Below are 9,368 nucleotides of genomic sequence, written 5' to 3'. Positions count from 1 at the left end.
AATTAAAGGGTATTGAGTAGTCTTGGGATGGGGTTTGGGCTAGGGGAGGCAGAGGATAAGGCTGTAAGTTTCTACAGTTAGGAACAACATCTAAAATTACACTTGAGAACCAATCCAATTTCTGTCCCTATAGCTAGGCTTTTTTTTCAGAATGTCCTATAAATGAGATCATACTAGAGTGCAGCCTTTTTTGTCTGGCTACTTTCAGTTAGCCTAATGAATTTAAGTCATTCATGTTTTTACATGTACTAGTAGTTTATTAATTCATTTTGCATTCCATTATATGGATGTATCACAGTTTTTTTTTCTTTTTCATTAATTCACCCTTTCAGGGACATTTGAATTGTTTCTTATTGGGGGCTATTATGAATAAAGCTATTAACATTTTAATTTCTCTTGGATGAATACCTAGAAGTGGGATTGCTGTGTCATATGGTAAAGTGTATGCTGATAAACTTTTCCAGAGTGTCCATCCCATTTTGCATTCCCACCAGAAATAAAAGTTCCAGTTACTCCACATCTTTTTAGGATGAGAGATTTTTGTTTGTTTAAGTTTAGCAATTCCAGTCGGTGTGAAGTGGTTTCCTATTGTGGTATTCATTTTCATTTCCTCCATAATTAATGATGTTAAGCATCTTTTCATGTGCTCATTTTCCATCTGCATCTCTTCTTTGGTAAAGTGACTTCAAATCTTTTGCCTATTTTTAAATTGTGCTATTTGTCTTATTATTGAGTTGTAAGAGTTCATATATTCTGGAGACAGGTACTTTGTCAAATATCTTCCAGGTGGAAGCTTATCTTTTCATTTTCTTAACACTGGCTTTTGAAGAGAAGATTAAAAACATTTTAACATTAGGGCCGGCTCGTGGCTCACTCGGGAGAGTGTGGTGCTGATAACACCAAGGCCCCAGGTTCGGATCCCATGTAGGGATGGCAGGCTAGCTCACTGGGTGAGCGTGGTGCTGACAGTGCCAAGTCAAGGGTTAAGATCCCCTTACCGGTCATCTTTAAAAAAAAAAAACAACACATTTTAACATTAATGTGGTTCAATATATTATTATGATTAATACTTTTTATGTCCTTTTATGAAATTTTTGCATGGCCCAAGATTACCCTTTTTCACCTTATTTTTATAAAAATATGTTAAATTTTATTGTCTGCATTTAAATGTCTTGTCATTAGTATTTGTTTTTTTCCATTTATTAGTAGGAGAGATCTCTGAAACTTACCAAGTAGATAGTGGCAGAAAAATAATTTCAGAAGTCTTTTAGACCATTACAAAATCAATAAGCAATAATATTTTACTCTGCAACTTCAAACTATTCTATAAATTTTTTCCCTATGTTTAAAAAGTAGTTTTATGTTTTAGGTTTTACATTTTTTACCTATGAACCATTTTGAATTCATGTTTTGTATATGGTGTAAGGTAAGGGTACTTTTTTTGCATATGGATGCCCAATTGTTTCACCACCGTTTGTAGAAAAGTCTATCCTTTCTCTACAGAATTACTTTAAGACCTTTTTAAAAAATGGATTGATGATATATGTGTGAGCTTATTTCTGGACCATTTATTTTGTTTCATTGATCTATATGTCTGTCTTTGTGCTAATACTACAGTCTTGAATACTGTAGCATTATAATTAGTTTTGAAATCAGGTATTGTGGATCCTCCAACTTTGTTCTTCATTTTCAAAATGGTTTTGACTAACCTATGTCCTTTGCTTTCCCATATAATTTTTAGAATCTCAGATTGCTGGGATTTTGATTGGGGCAGCATTGAATTTATAGATCCATTTTAGAAAGAAATACCATATTTTTGTTATTAAGTCTTCTAATCCACAAATAGCATATCTATTTTATTTGTCTTAATTTTTCTCATGTTTTATAGTTGTCTCAATCATTGAGATCATACAATGTATAAAATTAAGTGTACATCAGAATCACCTGGGGAGTTTGTGGAAATTACAGATTCTAGGGCCATATTCCTAGAAAATCTGGGTCTGTGGTGGAGACCAGGATGCTACATTTTCTTTCTTTTTTTTTTTAAAGATGACTGGTAAGGGGATCTTAACCCTTGACTCGGTGTTGTCAGCTCCACGCTCAGCCAGTGAGCAAACCGGCCATCCCTATCAGGATTCGAACCCGGGGCCTTGGTGTTATCAGCACCACACTCTCCCGAGTGAGCCATGGGCCGGCCCAGGATGCTACATTTTCAACAAGCTTCCTAGGCGGTCTTTACAACAAGCTTCCCAGGTGGTCTTTTAAAACGTTTAAAAAATAATTCTTATACATGAGCTGAATTTAGGAGCAATCACTTATCCCTTATTTATTTTTGAAAATAAGGTATATATTCTACTAGTGAAATTACTTGCTCAAGGATCCACTGGGCCAAAACTCAGGGCTCCTGACTCAATCGTTATTAAGTAATTGTTAAGTATATTTGTCAAGTACAGTGCAAGAGACATCAGGATGAATATGAAAAAGTCTTTGTTTTGATAAGAGAACAACATACTGTTGGGTTAAATAAAAATGCCTAACATTGAGACTTTTCAGTATTTTAAGAGCACTATATTACCTTTTTCAATTGAAATTGGTTTGGGGTAGGAAGGGCTGTTTCTCAGCCCGAAACTCAGTTGTGTACCCTTTGTGATCATGTGTGGACAAGTCCCTTGATTTTGTATAGCAGGCCAACCAGGAGACTTTTTAGAGAAAACTCACACTTAGAAGGCTATGAAAATTTAGGACCAGTCGGTTAGCTGAGATGGTTAGAGTGCAGCCTTGTAACACCAAGGTTAAGAGTTCTGTTCTCTGTACCAGCCAGTCACCTCCCCCCCATCCTCCCACACCCCCCACACCCCTGATAAAAAAGGAAAGCTTTGAAAATTTAGATGCGGTTTCCCTGGGGTACTGGGGTGGGGTGTTCAGTTCAAATCACAATGCATTGTCTGATCAATAGATTAGTTTCAGGACCCAGCCCTCAGTGGACCCAAAATGTCTTGAGCCCTAAGAAAAGAAAGGATACTATAAGCAAGTGTAAGTGGGGCTTTTTTAGTTTGTTTTTTGTGGGTTTTTTTTTTTTTTTTTTTGGCGGCTGGCTGGTAAGGGAATCCCAACCCTTGACCTTGGTGTTATAACATGGTGCTTTAAGCAAGTGAGCTAAACTGCCAACCTATAAGGAAATATAAAACGAACTGAAAATGTTAATAACTACTTTGCTAAGAACTGTGTAATATAGTGAGGCCCAAACAGCCGTGGGGCAGTACCACCTGCAGTTGGAAGAGGGGCTTTATTCATACTCCTATAAGGGGTCAAATATCAAATAGGGGTTTTGGCCCTTTGGTGACTGTAGGGAATCAGAGGGGCTTTGTCACCATGAGGACTCCATTATATCACTGGCTGTCAGCAGAGTACAGATACAGGCCACAGCAGAATAGGAGTGCCCAGGAGATATGGTAGTATCCAGAGAAGGGTGGCACCCTCTTCTCAGCTGCTTGGAGTTGTTCTTTGACACAGATAAGACATACCTTCAGCCATTCCCTTAGTGTCTGACAGGGTCCACGGTTCTGCTACTGCAAGGGAGCCAGCTCAACACAAATCACATATTCAGTACCTCATCTGATCCACTGGGCAGTCCTGTGAGACAACTAGTATGCCCATTTCACAGATGACGAGACTAACACTTAAGGCAATGGATCTGTTATAACTGCCAGATTGATTCCTCTAGCTATGAGTCCCAGAGTTAATGTGAATTTTACCTGTCATCTTACATTTTGACAACAGAAATTTTAAGTGTCTTCATTGCTCTCATAAGCTCCCTGAACAGTTCCATTGCTTATTATGTATTTTCTGGTTTTAGTTTTTTAAAAATTATTATGACAAATGTAATCCATATCCTTTAGAAAAAAGTGGGTATGAGTGAGCAAAGAAAAGAAAAAGAATCACACACTGGAGAGCCAAAGAATGGAAGAAGATCCACCTGGGGAAGATATGGGGATGGGCACACTAGCAGAGAAATGGCAATGGAGGTGCCAAGCCATTGGGTGGTCAGACACACTTCTGAGAGCAGGCGAGACCTATTCCTGGCACCATGCAGGAATAACCATTGGTTACTTCTCAGTGTACACACTTTCAGAGTTGTCTGTGCACAAATGCATTACACAAACATTTACATTTTTATAAAAATGGGCTAATACTATATATGCGGTTCAGCCAACTTTTTATTGTTATTTGACAATGTACATCTCTTCCATGCACATGGGTGAAAATCTTCTACTAAAAGACAGGAAAGCTATAGTTGAATCAAAAGGCTGCTGGTAACGAGAGTGACACCTAAAGCAAAGTAACAGCTTAAGGTTAAAGCACAGGGCCTGGCAAATATCTACCAGGGAAAGCAGGGCCAGCAATATCCTCATCAGAGAAGTCAGAATTGAAGGCCAAAGGCATTAAAGGTATGGGATATCGTGTAAGCCCCTTTGGCCCCTCCCTCCGCCCCTCACTCCCCGGACACCCCGTTGGCCCCTTGGAGCGAATGGATCCTGGACATCTCTTTGCATCCAGTGAAAACCGCCCATTTTCTGTTTTTTCCTTAGCTCTTCCTGAGCCCTTGACATATCTCCACATTCTCTCATCATCTCCTCACTGACCAAATGCCTTTCCTGTAAGTCCTCCCGAGAGTCCTTGGGGGAATCGTCCGTCCCCCTGTCCGTTTTTCTTTTTGCTTTCCGGGGCACGTAATCCTCAGCCGGGCGCTTTTCGGCTGCCCGCGGCTCGCTCTCTGGCTTTGCCTGGGATTCTGGCTTGCCCTCGCCCTGTGACTTGCCCTCATCTTCGCACTTTCCCTGCTTTTCGTGCTTTCCTTCATCTCCCGGCTGTCCCTCATCACCTGGCTGTCCCTCATCCTCTAGCTTTCCCGCCTCGTCTGGCTTTTCTTCCTCATCTGACTTTCCTTCATCTTCAGGCTCTACTTCATCTTCTGGTTTTCCCTCGTTTTCAAGTTTTCCTTCATTTTCATTGTAGGGTTTCTCCATGGTGAGGTTTCCCGTGCTTTTCCTGGCCTGGGGTGGGTGAAGGGAAGAGGAGACAAAGAGGAGACATGGGAGCCTGCAGGTGTGGGGTGGAATGCAGGTGCAGACAGGACTTGCACCTCGCCCCTTTTGAGGGGTCCCCTTACCTGCCCACCCCTTACTTACCCCACCAATCCTCCCGCACACGTGAGCCAACCCTGCCACATCCTCTGCACTCCTTCGGCAGCGAGCAAGGTGTGTGTGCATTGTAGGGGGGGAGGGGACAGGCAGTGGGGCCCCCAATTCTGCCCAGGCCGTGCCTCCACACTCTCAACCCTCTAGGTCCCTGTCCACGCCTCCCACCCTTTCACTGACCTGCAGAGACTCTGGACAGGTTGCGCCTCCTTGTCAGGCGTCACAGAGTGCTGGGGACAACAGCCACGCAGACCTGCAGACAGACGGGAGGCAGGGGCGGGGGCTGCGCGCTCATGGCCTCACGCGGACTCGGGTCCCTTTCCTGATCCGGGCCCTCCTCACCGTCCTCACCCGACTGTTTCCTCCCCTACCTCCCCCGCACCCCAGCCGCCATTTGTTCTCAGGCCTTGGGCACCAGACCACGATGCTTTCCAAACTACGTTTGTGTCTCTGTGTCCCCCGCTCCCGAGGCAACCTGCCCCATCCCCATCCCGTTTTCGCGGAGGCCACTATTACTTCATAGGCGCCGAGTGTGAGAGGGGGACTATTTCCAGAATGTCTACGTTTCACTGTCGCACTGCGCCCCCATCCCCAATTTTCTGCTCTAAAATGGACGGAGGGCTCAGGAGAGGGGGTAGGAAAAGGCGGGCCGGCGCCTGGGGGTCCTTCCTCTCTCTCCGCCCCCACCCGCTTCTCCCCCTCTCGCTCGGCTCTGCGTCCCCTCCTCACCAAGCTCCCCGATCCCTTCCTCGCCCCCTCCCCGGTGCTCCCGGATCCTACGGCCACCCACCTCCACCCCTGCACCAGGTCCGCCGGCAGCGCTAGGCTTCACACTGACCTGCGGGGATCCGGGACAGGCCTGCGCCTCTTCGAGCTCGCAGAAGCCCGCACGCCGCTAGCCCGCCGCCCTGTCAGCTCACTGAGCAGGTTCCGAGCGGGCGCAGGGACTGGACCACAGGGCGGGCGCGGGGGCTGGTGCCCACGTTGGCTCCCAGAGGGTCACGTGAGCGCCGCGTCACCCGAGCTTGCCCGGCCCCCCCCCCGCCTGACCCACCTCATCCCCCATCCCCAAGGGAATGGGAAGCTGCGGGCTGGGGGCGTGGGGGAGAGGGGAGTGCAGCAAAGGCGGGGATGGGAATGTAACCAAGAAGAGGAGGGGGAGGCTCTGACTTCACGTTCTTCACCTGGCGCGTCTCACCTACCACAGCATCGCTCAGATCCCAGTATCGCCAGGTGTGAAGCTGATCAGAGGGTACCCGACTTTGCCAAGAGCGCTCAGCTCTTTGAACCTTACAGCCTGTTTTCAAGACCGGGTCTGCCCGACTCCAGAACCTGCCCAGGTGGTGGTGCCTGCTAGGAAATTGCGCTGCCACCTTTAGTGTTGGTGTTTTCCTGGGTTCTGTCCTGGGCCTCCTCTCTCCTCACTTCACATGTTCTGTCTCCCTGGGTGATTTTGTTCACTTCCCTCTGAACACCAAGGACTCCTATATCTACATCTCCAGGGTATTCCCTTCTCCCGAATCTCAGATCCTCTTTTCGAACTGTCTATTGGACATCAGTGCCTGAATGTCTCTGAAAGATCTCAAGGTTCTTGTACCCAAACTGATTTCAGCAACTTCCTTCTCTCGCCAATCATGCGAACACCGCATCACAGGAGCTGGGCTACCTCCCTCCCCTCCCGCCTAACTCCCACTTCCCGACGGATCCGAAAGCTGGGGATCGTTGGGGGGAAGGGAGTGTAACAAAGGGAGGAGGCGTCACCAAAAAGAGGAGGAGGAGAAGGGAGACTTCCCGGCTTCAGGGCTTGACCTGGCGCATCTCACCGTATCCTCGCACCACATCCCTCTTAGATGCCTGTTATCGCCAGGTGTGACAACTGATCAGAGAGGGTACCCGCCTTTGCCAAGAGCGCTCAGCTCCTGAAACTTACAGCCCGTTTTCACGATCGGATCTGCCCGACTCCAGTCCCCGGGTGGTGGTGCCTGTCGGGAAGCTGTGCTGCCCCCTTGAGTGTTGGTGTTCTCCTGGGTTCTGTCCTAGGCCTCTTCTCTCCTTAGTTCACATGTTCTCTCTTCCTGGGTGATTTCGTTCACTTCCCTCTAAACACCCATAACTCCCACATATACATCTCCTGGGTATTCTCTCCCCTGAATCCCAGACCGTGTTTTGCTTTTCCACCAGCAATATAAGAAAGTGTTTTGTTTCGCCTTACCCTTTCCAACATAACAAATGACATACTTTTAAATTTTCACTAATATGATAGTAGAGAAGTAGTATCTCAATGGTATTTTATTTTGCCTCTCTATGTTTAAGGACAATTTATTTTTGTGAATTGTTTGTTCATGTCTTTTCCACATTTTTCTAATGGTTTGTTGTTCCTTCTTCCCTCACTTTTCAAGTATTCTTTTTTTCTTTTTTTTTTTTTTGTCTTTTTGTGACCGGCTGCACCGCGCTCAGCCAGCGAGCGAACCGGCCATCCCTATATAGGATCCGAACCCGCGGCGGGAGCACTGCTGCGCTCCCAGCGCCGCACTCTCCCAAGTGCGCCACGGGGTCGGCCTTCAAGTATTCTTTATACATTAACTTTATTAGGCCTTTATCTGTTGTATATGTTGCAAATATGTTTTTCCAGTTTGTCAGTTTGGTTTTTGGCCTTGTTTTTGCTGTGTTTCTGACATGCATTAAAAAATGTAGTCAAATTTATCAAACTTTTATTGCCTCTAGATTTTGATTTATAGTTAAGAAATCTTTTCCTACTTGAGGCTGAAGAAGAATTCACTCGTTTTCTTTTGGTACTCATATGGTGTTCTTTGTTAGTATTTACAGTTTATATACATGTGTAGTGTGAAGTATAGATCTTTTTTTTTTTTTTCCAATTGGCTTCTCAGTTGTTCCAGCATCATTTTTTTTTGTTTTGTTTTGTTTTTGTTTTGGCACTAGCCAGTACAGGGATTAAACCCGGGACCTTGGTGTTATCAGCACCACGCTATTTAACCAGCTAACTGGCCAGCCTCCACATCATTTTTCAAAATGTCCATCTTTGCCCCAGTGATTTGAGATGCCACCTTTATTATATACTTAATTTGTATATGTACTTGGGAAACTTACTGAGTTTTCTATTCTATTTCATTGGTCCATTTTGTATTCATACACCAGTTTAAAATTATAGAGGATTTATAATAAGTTCATATATCTGGTAGAGCTAGTCTCCCATCCCCCACCCCAGTAATTTTTCTTAGTTTTTTGTTTTTTCTTATATGTCCCTGCATGTTTATTTCTCCATGTGAACTTTAGCATCAACTTGATTCAGATCCATTTTAATCAACTATTAAACATATCCATTTGGATGTCCCTGAAGAACCTCAAATGGAATATGTCCCCACGTGATTTCACCATGCTTCCTCTCCCTTCTTCACACACAAAACTCCCCCCCCCCTTTATGTTTCCTGTCTTAATAGATGGCCTGAGAATTCACACAGTTGCCCAAGCAAGAAATCTGGGAATCATCTGTGATTCTCTCTTCCTCCCATGAAATCAAGTAGTCTTGACCTTCTCTTCTAAATATTTCTGTATCCTTCCACTTTTCTCCCATTTCCACTCTTGCTACCTTCTTTTAGGCAATCAACTCCCCTTTCCTGACATATGGTTGCAGGTCTGGTTTTGCTACCTCAAGTCTTGCTTTCTCCTAATAGATTCATTTTTCCCAAACCACCATATATCATATCATCTCACTGCCTTTTCCTGTTTCGTCTTCATTACAGCCCTTGAAGTAGTTAGGTCACTGGCAAATTATCTAGTGCAGAAACCATTCTACAAGCCAGGTTAAAAAGAGCCTTGGTCCTTAGCCTGATTATTTTCAAACCAACTTTTAGCAATTATTGAAGATCTAAAGTGAATTTTGAATTTTGAGATAATGAACAGGAAATGTGATTGTTGGATATTTAGACAATTAGGAGGCCGTGTTCCTGGATGGAATGATTCAGTCTTGCAAATCTGTGAATTCTCTCTATCCCCTACCTCCAACTTGGAAGTTCAGTGAATTTTTTTTAAAGGTCCCTTGGAAAAATCAAATGGATAAGGACAGGCAAGAAATTAGTAAGAGTAATGTTAAAGGGGTTCTAGTTTTTTTTTTTTTGTTTGTTTGTTTGTTTTGAACATGCGAGAGTTTCT

General features: G+C 44.4%; 1 pseudogene; it reads right to left on the bottom strand.

Moving 5' to 3' along the window:
• Positions 1-4,492: 4,492 nt before the first annotated feature.
• LOC134366850 (transcription elongation factor A protein-like 3) lies at positions 4,493-6,124 on the bottom strand (annotated as a pseudogene).
• Between the last annotated feature and the right edge of the window lie 3,244 nt (positions 6,125-9,368).

This window comes from Cynocephalus volans, chromosome X, assembly GCF_027409185.1.
Source record: "Cynocephalus volans isolate mCynVol1 chromosome X, mCynVol1.pri, whole genome shotgun sequence".
Lineage (NCBI taxonomy): Eukaryota > Metazoa > Chordata > Mammalia > Dermoptera > Cynocephalidae > Cynocephalus > Cynocephalus volans.
The sequence above is the reverse complement of the archived record's forward strand: the minus strand, read 5'-3'. Positions and strand labels throughout refer to the sequence as shown.